Raw genomic sequence first — 16,627 nt, forward strand, 5'->3', positions numbered from 1 at the left:
GTTTTTTTTTTCCCCTGCCTGGCAGAGAAATAGGAAAAAATTCCTTTCCAATCCCACAGGCAAATCGAGGACAGGATGAAACCCTGCCCCACGCTGTGGCATAGCCTTTCTTAACCTTTCAGGATGCTCGGGGCAGCGTCTGGGCATGGCCCCATTGAGCCCAGCTTCCCAGTTCACACTGGTTGGGCTGGGAATATCTGAGCATCTGCAGACTGCTCTCGCCAGCACAGCCTTGAAGGAGCACAGAACCAAATCCACCCTATATCATTAAGCAGACCCTTTTACGGCTGCAGCTCAAGCCAGAGTTTTCCCCTTAGTGAAGGAGCACAGGGCTGAGGAAATTTGCGGCAATAACATCTGGCTGCTCTGACCAGCTGTGAGATTTTTAACTGTGTGTGGTTGTCCAAGAGAGCTGGAAAGACCCTGTCCCAAACTGCGTCAGCTCAGAGTTGTAATAAGGGTGGGTTTTTTTTCATTATCTTGAGGAGGGCAGTGGAGGTAGAGCAGATATCAGGAAGGGCAGCCAAAATCATGGAGAGGACAGAGCCCTTCCAGGATGGACTGGAAATGCTGGGGCTACTCAGGCTGGAGGTGGATGATGGAGATCTGCAAAATCGTAATGGCAGTGGGAAAAGCAAATCAGGGAATATTGCTTCCTCGGTGGATGCAGGCAGGAGCTGGAGCTGCTGGAGGCGTCTGAGGGGGAGGGCAGCAGTGCTCATGGATCACCCAAACAAGCATCTCCTATTGCTGTAGAAGACCGAGTGCTGGGCTAGGTGGGCCCTCGGGCTGTCAGGGGCTGGCAGGGTATTTCCCATATTGTTAAGTCCTCAAGCTTGAGATGGCATCTATATTTTTGAATACTGAAGGTCAGAGATCTTTGCACTCGTTTTCCAAACCTTGCTGGTTCTTCTTGTTTTAAAAGCTCACCACGAACCCCTGCAATGTATTCATAGTACCGTGCTGTGGCCAGTTAAATCTCCCTGCATTGTATATGGGGGGACAGAGGTAGCGGCTTCCCCAGGCACTCATTCCCCTGAACAAAGCCCTTCTCTGCATATCTCCACTGAGCCAGCTCACTCATTTTAGTAGGTCATCGGCTGGCAAAATGCCTTCCAACCTTTGTAGAATATTTCAGATTGGAAGGGACCATAAGGATCGCCAAGTCCAACTCCATTAAAGGAAAACAAACCTACCTTCTCTTTAACCTCAACCCTTTGTTCTAAAACCATTTGGTTTTGTCTTAGCTCATCCTCTTCCTCATCCCACCACCCCTGAGGCATTGAGCTGAACTCTCTGCACTGGGGCTGGGCTCTGTGACCCCAGTCGATGACTGGGTGTAGGTCCTCTTCACACTGCCGATGACTTCGGGTACTGATGGGTGACACGCTGCCCACCTGCAGAGGGTCCTGCTGGGCAGATCCCCGGGGCTGAGCCTGGCTGACTCATGGTGAATGCAGAGGAGAGGGGCTGATTTGCAGGGTGGAATTCAGCATACAGCTAACCCGCAGCAAATGTTAAACTCCTCATGCTGTGTGGTTAATACAAACTCCCCTGATAGAGGCAGTGCTTAAAACTGTATCGGATTAGGTTGCAAAGACCAAGAGCTAATGCGATACAGCAGAAAAGTGGGGGTGTAGAAGGAGCTCCTTAACTGGTAAAAATGGGGGTGGAGTAGTAAGAGTTTACACCCGAAATCTTTTTCTCCTCTCAGCTCAGAAGTTTTGGCTTTTGCAATAGCCTTCCTCCTCTAAGGCCAAGGGTATGCGAAAGAAGGAGCTGCCAGCAGAAGCTGGTGACCGGCTGTGGACTCAGCTGGGTAAAGAAATCCCTCAAACACGAAAGCCGGAATTTGAGGGTCTTTTCGTGTCATCTATTTCTGATGTCCCAGAGCTGATGGTGGGAACGCTACCTTGATGTTTCCAGCATATCTGGAGGCAGGAAGAGAGTTTTTAGGAGCAGATGAATTGCTGCTGTAAAATACAGAATGTTGTGAATGAATCATGTTTACAGTAGTGCAGATGTTGGCATGTTAATAGCGTTGGAAGAAACTTAGAATGCGTGCAAACTCCTCATTTTGGTAGATTTAATTCAGGCTTAGAATAAACTGCCAGGTAGAGATAAACAGCCAACAACCAAACATAAGCTGGTCTTCGCTGTGCTATGTAGAGTTAGGCTGCAGATTTGTCCTGCGCTGGGCTGCATCGCAGCAGGTTTGGTGCTTAAAATAGATGTGGCTTCTTGGTAGGAGAGAAATTCCCACCTGCAGGTAAAAGCTAATAGCAAGCTCCTAGGCATCAGAAAGAAACCTTCCTGGAAGGGCGGAGTAAGTGGGTTTGTACCCCAGAAATGCACATCACCCTTAGGTTTGGGTTTGAAGGAGCTTATACTGCTGATGGTTAGAGGCAAGGGACTCGCTGTCGCATGGTTTTGGGGGGACAGGAGTGGTTGATGGGTGGTGAAGTGAGAGTTTTTCCAAATATGTGGCCAAGACATTGAAGATAAACAGTGTTAACAAAGCAGTGAATAAACAAAGGATGTCAATATGACCTGATTTCTATCAGTATTCACCAGTATTGAGTCAGTTCCCTGCCATGTGGCCATGGTTTCCTGTTTATACACCGCTTGCAGAGGAGATAGTCACAACAAAAACTGTACCAATCGGTGTCTGTAATTTTCTTATTTCTAGAGCTAAAACCAGCCCCCATTTCTGCAGACATGATGGAGTGGTGAAACTCTTGCTGCCTGCTGTGATCAAGCATGGGTGACTGGGCATCAGTTCTGATTCCCAGGTCCGGTAATCTAGCCACATCTTGTTAAAATCTGAAATAATTCAGTTAATTTAAATAGGGGAGAAAGTGTCATATGCTTGCAAGAAAAAAGACAAGAAATTAATTCTCTGTAATTTTTGTTGTTTCTTGTTTGACATCTGATGACAGGCGTCTCTGGAGTCAATCTTAGGAACATATGTACAAAGCTGTTTAAGGGAAAATTCTGCCTTATCATCTGTAATAATTTATACTCCCAAGGCTGCTTATCTTGTGCTGACTGGTGGGACCTCTGTGTGCAAGCTGAGCTTCTGTAATTAACCTTATTCCAGAAGATGGATACTTCTGGTACCTCCTTTGGTGCTCTTGATGGGAGAAACCTAGATCGATCAGTCATCGCTTCCCTCTCCCGCACGGCATGAGGGAATCTGCACAGGTCTTCAAATTTCCCTGCCAAAAGAAAGTGAAAACCTCACGCAGTTTTGACAGAGGATACTTGAAAGAAAGAAAGAAGAGAGTCTTTGTGGGATTATGGTAATGCAAGGTCTCTCAGAAACACCCAGCCCCAGTCTACTCTACCCATGCCAGGCTTGATAGGACTTGTGGGGATGACTGTGAAGGGGTGATGTTACTTTTAAGGCATTATCCCACAGAAACATCTGCTCTGGGTCTGGTAGTTGCTCTGTATTTACTAACCCTCAGTGGAGCCCTCATTGCATGAACCTGTGCAGACCTCACAGCATGACCACCATGGGCTGGAACTGTTTAGTGCTGAGAGACGTAATGGGACATGTGGAGTTAGATGCTCCCCAGGCTCCTCCCAGCTCTGCAGCTGATCCGTCTCCTCCATCTGCTCATGAGCTGTTGTGCAGTCCCTCCCAGTCACACCTTCCCAGGGCAGGAATCGCCAGAAGAGAGTTACGTGCTTACAGCTCCTCTTTTTGGCTTCTGCTGTCTGGAAACTGAGTGACATAGGTGATGAACCAAAGATGGTTACAGAAAGGGAGTGATCACAGAGCTTGCTTTTTCAAAAAATAAGAGATTGTCATATGGGTTCCTTTCTTGGAGATCAGAACTGCCACAAAGTTTGGCAAAGCTTTCATTGGAGCAACGAAGGGCAAAATAAGGAAAGATGAATCTATTTTACTTTTAAAAAAAATTAAAAATTGAGTTACTTGGTGAGGTCTGCAGTAATTTTATTTTTTTTTTACATTGTCCAAGTTTTGTTTACCTTTGTGTCAATCTTGTGAGGATTTTGACTCTATTTTAGTGGCATATGAAGAATTTCCTGTTTGTTTGTATTTTAAGGAACTTGATGAGTATTTCCATATAAAGAAGCAGGTCTGAAAGAGAGGGTTTGTCTCAGGGAGGAGAACATTTTCCATTTTCCAGGATACCCTGAGATGATGCTACATACTCAGCCACAGAGATGTTGGCTTGCAGAAGCACTGGTGGCCAGATATGGAGGCAGGCTAAGATGCTCTCTTTCTGCTGAAGCATGCATGCTGCTGTTCATCTGCACACAGAAAGTCAAACCTTATCCTTGCCAAGTGGCTTTAATACGGTATCATCAATCCATACCGCAAACAATTAGCATTGTGGCAGTGCAAGGCACAGCTTTGACAGGGTCATTTATGAAAGTCTAAATACGGGGAGAGGAAAGCAGCAAAACTGTCAAGCCACCCCATTTCCTCTTTGTTCCACAACAAGAGCCAAGGTTATGGCTTGAACAATGGATTAACTAAAAAATTACAGGCACAGAAAACCCTGGAAAAATGAGGGAGGAAGAAGTTTCACTCCCACCTTAACAACATCTGATGTGGGGCTGCTGGGCGAGGCAGAGGATAGGCAGAAGCCACCTTCATCAAGGAAGGCTTTAAAAAATTGAGGAGTTCTTGTTGGAAGGCTCAAGGAGAGAAAAGAAGAGCCAGAAGAATGCTCATCCTCCGCCTTGGTGGCTTTAGGAGTCACCGGTCCGTGCAGCCAGTAGGTCAGACCAAGTTCAGCAGTTAATGCCTGAACTCTCCCCAAAGTGACTCCTTGCTCTTGCATATGCGTTGGCTTACGATAATCATTTCAGTTTGTTTTTATACACCATAATTACTTTGCTCTGCGGAAACACGCCTGAAACAACTGCAAAAATGCTGGAGTTAAGGCATTTCTGGAGTGGGGGTTTCCGAATCACCTCGATAATCCCTGAATCCCAAGAGATGCGCTTAGTTTTTGAGGCTCACTCTGCTTTTGGCCCCAGGTGAGGATAACACTCAAATCCATCCCTGCTCCTCGCCTCTCAGCCAGCGTTGCTGCTGCATTTCACCTCGCTGAGACCAGATGCAGTGGGGAGGACAAGTCAAAAAGCCAGAGCACCGCTATGAGTTAAGCTGGGGCTCAGCATCCTTGCAGCCGCATGGTTGAATTCCAAAGATCCCTTTTCTTTCTTCGGCGTATGCTGTGTTAATTTGTCAAGTTTTATCTATTTCTGCTACCCTAGCAGCTGCAGCGTGTGTCAAATACTCCCGGCTCCACCAGCCTTGGGCTGGAAAAGCAACAAAAGCGGAGGCCTTCAGCCTTTTTCATGTAAATGGTTTTTTCGGGGTGTAATTGTCTCGCAAACCCAACTGAAGGCACTTAAATTGGTTTAAAGGTTTGCAGTTACATGATTTTGACAGCTCCAGCCATACCCAGCTTGTTCTGGTATTCGTGGGCTCGTCACATGGATTTTTACTGTCAAACGGAGCTTTTTTTTCTATCGCCTAACATCAGTTAATAGGCACTTAAGATGAAGTAATTTCCTTTTTATTTTCTTACTCGGTCTCTGCTGATCAATGTGGGATGAGATCACCTGAATTTTATTTGAGGGGTCAAAGGAAAAATTGGCAACATCTACCTAGGGCTTTCCCGCTCCCCACACCACACACACCCCCCCCTTCTCTTTCAACAGGGTGGGATTTTTGCAGAACAATTAACATTCATTTGCTAAGTGGTTTTGCAAGCATATTTACAAGAAATGCAAAACTCCCAGGACTATGGTGGCTTTGTTTTCTACCCTTCACCTAACTTTAGCCCCTCGATTCTGCAGTTTTTATGTACGTGCCTAAGTCTCAGCTCATGCCAAGGCAACTGAGAGATTGCATGCCTAAAGCGGAACGTATCTGCAAACCTCCCTAAGGTGGAAGTGCTAAGATAAAAGAGATCTTAAGCTTTTTGAAAATGCTGATGTATCACAGCTTAAAAGTAGAGGCTGTTTAGACCTCTCAAGGTGTTGTGCAAGGGAATTTCAGTTGGAGGTGAAGAGCTTGAGAATACCACTGCCCCAGCGGATAAAGTGGGTCTCTGATGTTAGCCTTCCACTAAGATAACCCAAGGAAGCTGACGCCTCCAGGACTGTATTGTTTCACATCAACCCGTCTGCTGGCAGAGCAAAGGCGATAGCAGGGGTGTTGATTTATGAAGTGGTGGCTGAGTTCCCAACCAGAAGCAGCAGAGATGTTTCGTGTGTGAAATATGATGGCTTGGAGGCGTGCGGTCTGCCTTGAGTCCAGATGCGTGTTGAGTTTCTCCAGCCCGGTCAAAGTCACTCACTGATTTGGGAACATCAAAAAAAAAAAAAAAAAAAAAGCCTCTTCCCAGCTGCCTGTTTTTCATGTAACTTGTAGGCACAGAGTGACAACAAGATCTCTTTCTTTCTGTTGGGTTTTGCATGAAGTTGGCCAATACATTCAGTAATGATTAAGGGAGCACAGGCAAATACACATATGCTCTCCCTAGGAAATGAATAAAAATGGAATTACTCCTTCCCAACCAATTCATGGACTTCAAAGAAGAAACCCAGCTGAGGGTTGTGGCTATGGAAAAGATTGACAAGGGATGGTGAGAAGGGATAAATTTAGCAGGATGGGACAAGCCAACCTGAAGACCCCCTCCCACATCATGAATATAGCCCCTTGAGAGCATTCACTGGGAGAGTCTCCACTTAATTACAGCCTAATTGCTGCTCTGGGTGCAGTTCTCATGCCTTTTGAAGATGTCTTGAGACTGGCCAGTGGAAAACTGCTCTAAAACATGGTTTTTTAAGATATCAGGCCAAGTTAAAGGAAATGTGCCAAGGAGTCATGGGTAGGATTGGAGCCTATCAAGATGCAGAGATGAGAAAACGTATTATCTTGCTCCCTCAAGTGGGAATAATTAACTGCATTTGAACACGGGTATTGTGAGTCCTGGAAATAGTCATAGGGACAGAAGCAGCAGAAGCAAACTCAGGTATAATTTAACGCTTCTTCTCCTTTTATCCATCATACTTCAGAGCAAAGGGATTTCCGCTGCAGGAGTAACCAAGTCAGAGGCGTAATACTGGGGTGGTTTAGGAATGACCTTTCATAATATTAAAAAAAAAATAAATGTTTGAAAATTAAATATCAGAAGAATTATGATGCAGAAATTAGAATTTAATGCAGAGTTTTAAACCTGATAGAAATAAAGAACTCATCCAAAGGACCTGGAAGAAATGATAGCTAATAAGAATTATGGTGGATAACTGCTTTAGTAGATCAGCGTGCTCAAGGAGAACATACAGGAGGTGGGCAAAAGCTTCTTTAGTCTGTAGCTGACCACCTAGTGTGTGGAGAAAGAGATCCAAAGGGGAGGAATGGTCAGGGCTGCCCAAGGTCAGGGGCAAGAGGATCCTACCATGACCACCCAAAGCACCACGTGGCCCCGACCAGGGCTGAGGATACTGCAGGTGCCACCCGCGAGGCAGCGGCTTGGGCTCCAGAGTTGGTGCATTAATAAAATCACCCTTGTTCAAGGTTACGGCATGAGTTGATTGCTTCTGATTAGGGATTTGTATTCAGTTGTGACATCCTGCAATTTTTATTACCTTTATGGTAATAATTGCAAATAATAAAATGACAAACTATTGTAATTAAACTTTAATTAATTACAAATCCATTACTTTTAAGTTTATTCATGGTAAGGACAATGATACTGAAAACAATTCATTAAAGCACTTGATATGTAAATTGTGAAGTAAAGCATTAATATCAGGCAGCTCATGTATTCACTTTCTGCATAGCAGTAGAGGATTTGTTTAAGGAACGACAGCTCCCCTGGCTGATTTTAAGTGCTTGCTTTAGGGAGCAGAGAAATAACCGGATACTCACGAGCTGAAATTATTCCCAAAGTCAGGGTCTGCATCCTCTAAAGCAAAACGCTAAGCAAGAAGAAAAGATATCCCTGCCCAGGCTTGCTACTGTGCATGGCTAATCACTTTAACAGCCGCAGGGAGACGTGGCAATGCTCTAGTGAGGTGGGATGGAGGGCAGTTCTCTCAGTCTGCATGCTTCAGTCCCAACGGGTAACCCTACGTAGGCAGTGCTTAGGGAGAGGGTCAGCATTGCTCTTGTAACACCAGGCAAACAAAGCACCCTTTTCTTCAGCTATAAACACCTCCCCACCTCCCCCCCAAACCACTACATTTTTATCCTACAGAACTGGTCCTTTTCTGGCAGGGCAGCAAACCTTTTATCCTGGCACTCTAAACTGAAATAATCTCATTTGTGATGGTCTATTTGTCTTCAGCTTTTGCTGACTTAATTCAGTGTAACAAGCTGAGCTGGACTCTGCTTCCCCCAGATAAGCTGAGCACAGACCGCTGTGTGTCACCACAGTAAGTGGTCCGTGTCAGGTACAGGATGCTAATGGTATGATACAAGTCCGTATCATACTATTCACATTCAGAAAGTCTCGTCCTTGGCCCTAAAGGAGTATCTTCTGCAGCAGAAGTGCCCTGTGTACCATCTCCACTGTGGCTCCTTCTCCCCAGGCAGCAGAGACGAGTCATTGCTGCTGGGTCAGGCCATGTGCTGCAGGTAAATGGCACATGGGTATTTTATCTGCCTCCTCTACTCCGTGGGAATGGGCTGCAGTCTTCACACAGAAAAGCAAAAGGATTGAGAAGTGCACAGCAAAATGCTCAGGGATGCTCAGCCCTGGAAGGCGCAGGCTGCACGATACAAAGAGTGCTGGAGGGATGCGTTGCTGCTGAGCGCAGCCTTCCCCGGAAAAGCTGGCTCGGCACCATCTCTCACAGTTAGCAGCTTTGTCCACCTCCTTCCAACAGCCTGCGGCACGCTGGCCTGGTGGAGGTCACTGTAAAGCTCTTTTCTTTCCTCCATTGCTATTTTCAGGTGGAGGCATCAGCACCATGCTGGGAAGCACAAGATAATATTAGAATTCTGCTAAAGGGGTCTGGCATTTTACAGCAGCACCCTCTGTGCTCCTAGTTGTCTGCAGCCCATGTGTAATTCTATCGAACTTTTGCAAGCTAGTGGAAGAAGAAGCTTTTCTGTCAAGGGGGAAGGCAGGAATAAAGGGGAGACGTGATCAGACAGAAAGGCACCTCCAGCTCGGACAAGGAGAGCCTAAAGCAGGGAGGCACACCCAAGGTTAATAACATGTTGCTCCACCAGCTTCTATCTAATCTTGGAAAACGTCCTCTGCTGCAAAGAAAAATGGGAAAGTGATTATGTGACTTGAAATAAGGTCCTGCTCTACTGTCTAGACAGCTTTAAAAAACATCAAGCTAGGGTGTTCCTATTTATGAAAAATGCAGCTGTACTTCTGCCTTCCTCGAGCGAGAGAAGAAAGTGGTGCACTTGAGGTCATTTGGCTGCAGTGCGCTTGCTGAGCCTGTCCATGGGAATTTATTCCTCTCTCTTTCTTTATTTGTTTTATTCCTTGTGCTGCACAGCTTGTGCTTCCAACCTGCCATCTCCAGCCCTCTCGGCTGCTGAGCTCGGTCCTCAGGGAGGCAGAGGGGGGGGCTGCCTGCACCCCGCTGCCAGCCCAGTGGGGCTGCCTGCACTGGGACAACCTGTCAGACCAGCGTCCCTGCGAGGGTCCACAAGCCAGGATGGCTGCTGGGTGCTAACCCAGGCTTTTTTCTTGTTGTACTATCGCAGTAGGGATGGCTGCCCAGAGCAAAATTGAAGGCAGCCTCCAGGTCCTTAATAGAGTCTCTTACAGACTCTCTCTTAAATTGGAAGGATTTCATTTGCCCTAAATGCAACCTCGGCAATTCCCTTCTGCTTTTTTTTTTTTTTTGCTTTTTTTTTCCCCCTAGTAAATTATGTGCATAGGGTTTGACCTTTTCTTTTTCTGATGGGATCTAGGCAGGTGGAATCTGATGCCCAAATTGGCTGGGCAGGATTTTCAGCAGTGCCCAGCACCAGCAGGAGGCCTGCTGCTCAGCATCCTCTGTTAATGGGACTCAGCACCACATCACTGCTAAGGCTCAACCTTGGACGGTCTGAAAAAAAACTCTATTGATCATGGGGCTGTGTCCTACAAAAGGGGGAAATGGGTCAGCAGATATGTTAATCCCAGCTTGATCTAAAGTCTTCGGGACAGGTGGCAACCTTCATTTAATGGAACAATGAGATCATTAGGAATTTGTAATGAACTGTACCCGCAGCCATGAAAGTAGGTCACCCTTACCCCAGGAACACTTCAAAATGAGTCTGTCCCCATTCATGTGCAGCAGCAGAGATGGCCGGGGGCAGACTGACAGCTCTGTCTTGGGATTTGCTAACCAGACAATTTTAGGAACAAAACGGGGCAAATGCTAGAGCTGTAAAATGAGTTATAAGTTGACTTAAAAAGTGGGCTGATTCAGTTTGAGGCGTCAAGTCTCACTGGTCACAGGCTGTAGCCCTGCTGCCCTGGAGGGTGGCCAGTTTGGGAAGAGCCAGAGTCCCAGGTCAGGGATGTTAATCACCCAGGAAGAAAAGGGAAGAGATCCTTCCTTGGTCCCCAGGGGAAGCTTCATTCACCTCTGGGCATCATGTAGGTAACCCTATTTCCATGCCCCGAGAGCCTCCCAAAAGGTGCCTCCTCCCTGCAGCACTCTTCAGCTAGAGGTGATGCCTTCGCTGGTGAGCTTGAGGCTTTTGGATACTTTCTCCGCTGCCTTCAGGGCTGAAGTTTGGATGCTTCTGGGATTGATGTGGTACTGCTCCCATCTCAGGACACCTGAGTAGCTAGCTGAGACCCAAGGAAAAGAAGAAATGACCCCTTGACCCTTCTGTTATGTCCAGCCCATTCCCAACACAGAACTGGCTGGTAACTGACAGTTACAAACAATGGAGGTCTCCTGTGCCCAGGACTCTTGGAGCAGCCCTTCAGCCCTGCCCAAGGTCACAAGACTTGCAAGTCAAATATGCTGCATGTCAGTAAACCATCTATGAACTTTTCCCTTCTCTTACTGACACTTGTGGATGTAAAACCAAGTGCTTGTGATAGGACTACAAATCTAAAAAGCTTCTTTTCTTCCCTCCACCTTCTTTTGCCCCCAGATCTTGACATTCCTACAGTCCTATGTAACTTATTAACCACCAAGCAAGCAGCCTGCTGCCCTGCAGGAGAACAGGCAGGCTGGGGTACGGGGAGGAGAGAAGTTTGCTCAGCTAGCAGAAGTCCCAAGGCTGAAGGTAGGAAAGGTTAAGAAAATATTTTGCTAAAGATGCAATAAGCAGTAGTGGGGTTTGGAGGGTTATTTCATTTTATATATTTTTTTTTTTTTAAGAAGGGTATTTAAAGCAAGCATTTTACAAATATTTATACACAAGAAACTGTGCTAGAATAATACTTTGAGGCTGGTTTGAACTCCTCCAGGAAACTGAGGTGGTGCACAGACACCACATGGACCTTGTGTGTTGCTACCAAGGATCCTTATCTTGCACCAAGTTTCCAGGAACAGGGTTCAGCTGTTGCCCATATTAACTACAGCTTTTGCCATTGCACCACCATGGCTGTGTGATGCCAGGTGGTGGTGGGTGCTTGAGTCATCAGCCTCTCCCAGCGCTGCTTAATGTGCCCTGGGCACCCAGTGGGCTGCTCGCCCCACCCACCCCACCAGTGCTTCCCAGCACAGACCTTTAGGCCGGGCTCTGTGCAATGTGCTGGGACACCCTGAAAATGCAACAAAGCTCCCTCTTTTCATGCACACCAGCACTGCCAGCTCACACCAAAGCCGCAGAGCAGAGCAGGGAGGGGAGTTGGCAAGCACCTGTGTTAGTAAGCATTGCTTCCATGGGAGAGGGGAGCTAACGATCCTCACACTCCCCCTAATTAAGGAAAGAGCAGCCCATTTCCCTTCCTAATTGTTTTTTCAGATTCACTGTTTCCACTCCAGCTTGTCTGCACCTGAGATGTTAGTCCCATAAATTTAGCAGAAGGCCCTGTAGTCTTGACTCACAGCCCCATAAGAGGCTATTTAAAACCCAGACCCTACCACTGAGACTGTCATCACTCCCTGTGAGCACATCAGGGGACCAGGCGTGCCATCTCCTTTTGTCCTCCTTTGCTGGGAAATGCTCTACAAACCCTCCCTTCCCTCTGCAGCTGGAGGTGGTTGTCCATGTCCTTTCCTTCTGGACACAGGTGTCCATAGTCTTTACCAATGCACAGAGCTTCAGCAGTCAGGAGGGGAGGGCTCCTTCACCTCCCCTCCTGGTTTTCTATTTTCACTTACATTTTCCATGCCTCTTCTGCACACGGCTCCAGGCCTCCTTTCCATACGTGCTCCAGCGCTGTCTGAGTTGCTTCACAAGGACTTTCTGCTCATGCTCTGCCAGACAGTCTGGAGACAGTTTGCTGGAGGAGTGGGAAAGAAACCAGGAAACACTTCAGGTCACCTCCTTCCCCTGCCACCTCCCTGCGAAAAGCTAGAGGATGACCTTGCAGAGAACTGCAAAGATCTGTGGTCCTGGTGAAGCTTGATGAGAAGGTAAGCAGAGGGGTTGAACCAGTCCACTGGTGGCCCACTCAGCACAGTGAGCCAGGGTCCCCCGTCTCAAGCATCTGGCTTTGGAGGCAAAAGGGGCACTAGTTGGGGAAATGTTTGGGGGAGACACATAGGGATGAAAAGGAAAATAAGTTTGGGAATTCCTGAAGAGAAAGGGATATGATTCCCCTCATTAGAATGGCAGATTTCTTTGTATTATTTGGGAAAAGGCAGCCTCCTGAATTGGTACCCAGTCCAGCCGTGGTTCCTTCATGGCTGAGTTAGTTTTGGGGAAGACTGGAGAAGCTCCTGTGTGTGTGTCCTTGGCTGTGATCAACGCAGGAAGACTGCCCTGTGATAATGCAAGTCCGTGGCCCCAGCCCTTCCTCTCCACTCTTAAAGTTTTGAGGACTTACATAAAATATAATAACCCTCTTGCTATGTAATGCAAACATTACACCATGCCAGGCAGCTGATAAGAAATATGAGGAAACTTGACATAGCTTTAAAGAGTGTGCAGGAAAAAGGAAAACATTTCAAAGGGTGTCTGCAATGGAACATTTCTGGTACTTGAAAAGGCACAAAGCAAGTATGGTTCATGTCAGTAAACATTTTCAGCTTCCTTTTAATGAAAATGTAATGACTGTAAAACTTAAATCAAAAGATAAAGGCTTTCTGTAAATGTACAACGACTTAAAGAGCAATTTGGTCTGGAAAAGGAAAATAGTTTTCACCTGCTTTACTAGCAAAGCAACCCCATGTAGGTTGCAAGGGTAAGCAAGCCCTTGGTGGTGTTTCACCTGTTCCAAGGAAAGTCAGTGACATTACCATGGTTCTTCAAGCTCCAGCCAGAAATGCAGGTCCTGATGTTTGTCAGCTGGACACTAGCCATGCTTCAAGGCAGCCATTGTATTGTTGGGTTCCTTCCCACTGTTCTCAACAAACTGTGTGCCCAGCTGGCAGGATGGTATTGTTGGATTACTTAGAGATGTCCTTTTGAAATTCTAATGCCTAAATGGAGGTTTTTATTGAGATAATTAAAATGCCAGCTCGAGCACTGGGGTGCCATGGTTTTGTGGGAGCTCTCCAAGGTCTGTCTGGAACAATGGGGTCCAAACTTCGATCAGCTCTTGACCATGAAGCCCAAGACCCTCACTGGTGCCCCTCATACGCATGAAGAGCTTATACCTGAAAGCAGTAGAATGATGTCAGTCTGCTATTAGATTTATTTTTTTTTTTATTAGAAAAGGAAATAAAACTGAAGGATATTTTCACAAATACAATAAATACACAGCATTGATTCCTTGTGCCTTTCTGCTAGAGTCTTCGGTAACATCTGATTTTTGTCCTATCCTGGTAACATAGTCTCACAGTAATAAAGCTTACACCTTCAGGAGGCAAACAATTTGTGATGGCCTTGTTGGTGGGTCAGAAGGTCTGGATTTGAATCACACCCTGCTAGAAACCTCCTGTGTGGTCCTCAGGAGAAATCTCTTACTTTTCTCTTGATTTTCCACTTGGACAGCCAAATTCTTGTTGCTTCATTTTCAGTGGGGATCCTTGGGACACACAGTGGAGACAAGCTGTTGTTCCACAGCTTTGTCACTCATGGTGGTTGGAAAGACGATAAAACCCCAGTCATACAAAGCTTGAGTAAGATGGGAAGAGTTCTGTAACAGGCAATGCAGTTGCTGTATGTATGTACCACCACTGTATATAGTGCTAAAGCTACTTCCAGAACACACACGTACGGGAGAGTAACTCTAGTTATTTATCTCATGTGAAATTGCCAGGTTCTTAATATTCTTGCTAAAGTGTGTTTCCTCTTTGCATGCACACAGAAATTTTGAGCGATGCTATCTTACCTTCTTTTGCATTCTGGCAGGCCTCTTGCTAAGTCAGCCCCTTTATAAAGATAAAAATTGGCAGCAGACTCCAACAGCTAGTGTGGTGGGAGTGGGGGTTCAGGGCTGTGTTTTCTCATTTCTGTTTGGTTGCCTCAAAGAGTCTAATCTCCTGCAATCACTTAGACTCTCCTCTGACTCAAGAGGGTGTTGGGCTATGCCCATTTTCCTTCATCTAAATGGCTTTCTATCGTTCATCTTGGTCATTTATTCTAATGTTAATCATGAGTAAAAAACCCTTCTTGATGGGGAAAACTGTAGGAGGTGTTGGCAGAGCTGGAGTTACCATTCACTGGGAAGATGGATGTAGTGGACTACCTCGGTAGGTGGCCAAGCCAAACTGGAAATTCCTTAGTTTCTTTGCAAGAAAAGGAGAAAGACAAAACCCTTTCCTTTAAGTAAGTCACTCCAGATTTTCTGTGCAACCTGGAAAAAACCCTTTTCTTTTGATGTTAAGATTAGTCAGTCATCTTCAGTTTTATTTTAATAGGATGTTGGTTTGGGCAGAAAAATGTCCTTTAGAAAAAAACAACCAACAAAAAAACCCAGCAGTGTTTCCACTTCCTCAGGAATGTCTTTCCCTTTATAACAAACAACTGGTTGACAATTTCAACTCAAATGCATAAACAGATTCCATCTCCAAAGCAGACTTTTCCAGCAAAGTTACCATTTTCTGAAAATAGCTTGCCTTATGCCTTGTATTTTGCATATGCTATACATTTCAGAAGCTAGCTTCTCCAATAGCCTCTAGATTTCATCAGATATTGAGCAGTGTACTATACACTCTGGCAGTAGAGCCTGGTTGTATTTCCACAGATAGTGGTAACATCTTCTATAAATTAATAATTTATAGGACTGACAAATAGGACATTTTGTGGTTCTGTTCAATGCTTTTTATGTCAATGGGATTTCTTCCTCCTTGGGCGTACTGGTTGAAAGCCTTAAAGCATTAAAGAGAAACGTATTTTTAAATGTTTACATCTGGGGACGTGTAGTCAAATCTTAGATGTGCGTTTTATTAACCAGATGGTAATGTCTTATTTACATTTCCCATATAAAACCATCTGTGATTGAACTGGGGAGATGCTGTCTCTTGCTACAGTTGGGAGTCTGGCTGCAGGGGGTGTAGTGTTGCTTTTGTTAGCATCCAATTTTCCTCTCTCAGAACAGAATATGTAACACTAGTTTTATTTAACCTTGTTTTAATTAGAGGGTTACAAAACTGCAGTTGGCTCTTTCTGCCTCAGTTAGCTGGCACTCTGGATTTTGCTGCCTTTAAACAAAGCTGAAATTTCTTGCCTGTTTTCCCTTGATACTGAACTTGCAGTTTGCCTCCTCTATTTTCATCCCATGGTTCCTGCATCTAGACTTTTCCACCACTAAAAAATTCCACTTCCTCCTCAGTGTGAAATCCTGGCTCTGCTGAAGTCAATGAAAGTCTTGACATTGGCTTCAACAAGGTCAGGATTTCTCCCTGGGTGTTTATTTTCTTTAAGCACTCACAGCCTGTTACTCTGTCTAACCTTTCCTTGAGCCAAGTTCAACAGCTCCATCTCCACCATCTCTGTCGCTCTTCTATGAATTCCCTGGAAATTATAGTGTTGGGTGCCCAGAAGGGACCGTGCTATTTCAGGTGTTGTCTAACCTTATGGAAATACTACATTTTTGTTATCTTCCTCACTAGGTTTGGGGGGGTTTCTCTTTTTTTTTTTTTTTTCCTTGTTTTACTGGCATATCATGTTGCATTTTCATGTCATTAGTAAAGATGTTAAAAAAAAAAAAAAGTCAGACCTAACACTGACCTCCCAATGGAATCCACCAGCTCTGCCAACAGTATACTCTCTTGGTTGCCTTTTTGCTTTTTCTCCCATCTAGCTCTGAGCCTTCATGGACTGTTCCCATCCAAGCCAATTTGAGTTAATCTTGTGTGATGTGAAGAGACACCATACCGAAGGCTTCATCATGGTAAAAATCAGATACATGTGGGAACCAGATGTTGTCTTCTATAAAAAATTTCATAATTTGAAAAGGAATTTGAAGGAAAATTTGTTTCCCTTCCATGTCAAAGTGGACTGTGAAATTTGCCCACAAAGCAATCTTTTTATCAATGAGGAAAAATAATTCACTGATAAAAATTGTCTGAACTACATTTTTATGTTAATTCAGATTATCTA

General features: G+C 45.4%; 1 long non-coding RNA gene across 1 annotated transcript in view; it reads left to right on the top strand.

Annotated features, from left to right (window-relative positions):
• LOC129736681 (uncharacterized) overlaps positions 1 to 16,627 on the top strand; it is a 79,823-nt gene that overhangs the window by 31,333 nt on the left and 31,863 nt on the right. The window contains exon 5 of the long non-coding RNA XR_008733655.1: positions 11,120 to 12,552. This is a non-coding gene — a long non-coding RNA (uncharacterized LOC129736681). The remainder of the gene's footprint in view (positions 1 to 11,119; positions 12,553 to 16,627) is intronic.

This window comes from Falco cherrug, chromosome 8 (assembly GCF_023634085.1).
Source record: "Falco cherrug isolate bFalChe1 chromosome 8, bFalChe1.pri, whole genome shotgun sequence".
In the NCBI taxonomy this organism is placed as follows: domain Eukaryota; kingdom Metazoa; phylum Chordata; class Aves; order Falconiformes; family Falconidae; genus Falco; species Falco cherrug.